Below are 1,149 nucleotides of genomic sequence, written 5' to 3'. Positions count from 1 at the left end.
TTATAAGGGGAGTCTATGGGGAAAAAGGCCACTTTGAGACCCGGTACCGGAAGTACTGGTACTTGGATCGCTTACCGGTACTTGGATTGTAATAGCAACAAACTTCAGACCAGGGTCTACAACATATCCGAATTTGGTTCATGTGGCTTGAAAGCCCTAGGAGAAGTTACTCTTGATAAATTTTTGTCTAAGCTTAAATAGGAAAACAGAATGTTGGCTTCTACAAAGCCAACATAATAAATGGGCAGAGTATACATATTTCTTATGCACTTAGATAGACATAAAATGGTCGGCCTCTCAGGGTTGGAAATATGTCTTACTTCTTGTCTCACATTTGCATCTGGTCATCTAAACTGGTACAGTGTGGTTTAAAGTGGTTCAGGGATAAGTGGTTACTGAACATGATAAGTGAGTTTGCTTTATTTTTTATCCCACATGAGTATCATCAGTGTGCAGCCGAGTTCTACCATGTTTTAGGAAGAGAGGAATCACCGCATTGTTCAGAGGCCAATAGACTTCACGTCTCGACTTTGGCCCTGTGCTCGAATTAATCGATGTTCTTGGACCTGAAGCGTCGCCTCTAGTAAAGTGCGATTTCTAAACTCTACTTTAGCGCCATCTGTCGTTTTACAAGCAATGACAGATTGTTTATTGCACTTTCTGAACGTTTCCTAGGTCTGCTTAATTCTAAATATAATAAGTATTTACATATTTACAAATATACAAATACCAACAAACGCCAGCATCGAAAACACTTTCTGTACATTTATTTTCTAAATAATGTAGATAACGGCATGATCAAGCACAAGTTGACACAAGCTCCTGTCCTATTAATAGCCTGAGCGCTGCCTAATTACCAACAAAGTAAACTGACGATTCTACTCATAACATAATGTTTGTGCAAGAACTATTAAACATCCTGACATGCACTCTTTAATGAAAGGAAGAACCACATGGACCGGCGTCAGGGAACGTTTTAGTGCCTCTTTTCAGTTTTCTTTTCCAATTTGATGCATAACATTCTATGTTGGGTCTGAACGAAGCTTTCATTAGATAGCATGTACAGTGCACTAATATACAGAATAGGGCGCCGTTTGAGATTGGTCCCTAATAACGTCATGGTCAGTCTCCGCCCCCGTGTTTCGTCAC

Source organism: Tachysurus vachellii, chromosome 22 (genome assembly GCF_030014155.1).
Source record: "Tachysurus vachellii isolate PV-2020 chromosome 22, HZAU_Pvac_v1, whole genome shotgun sequence".
In the NCBI taxonomy this organism is placed as follows: domain Eukaryota; kingdom Metazoa; phylum Chordata; class Actinopteri; order Siluriformes; family Bagridae; genus Tachysurus; species Tachysurus vachellii.
This window is presented reverse-complemented; position numbering follows the sequence as displayed.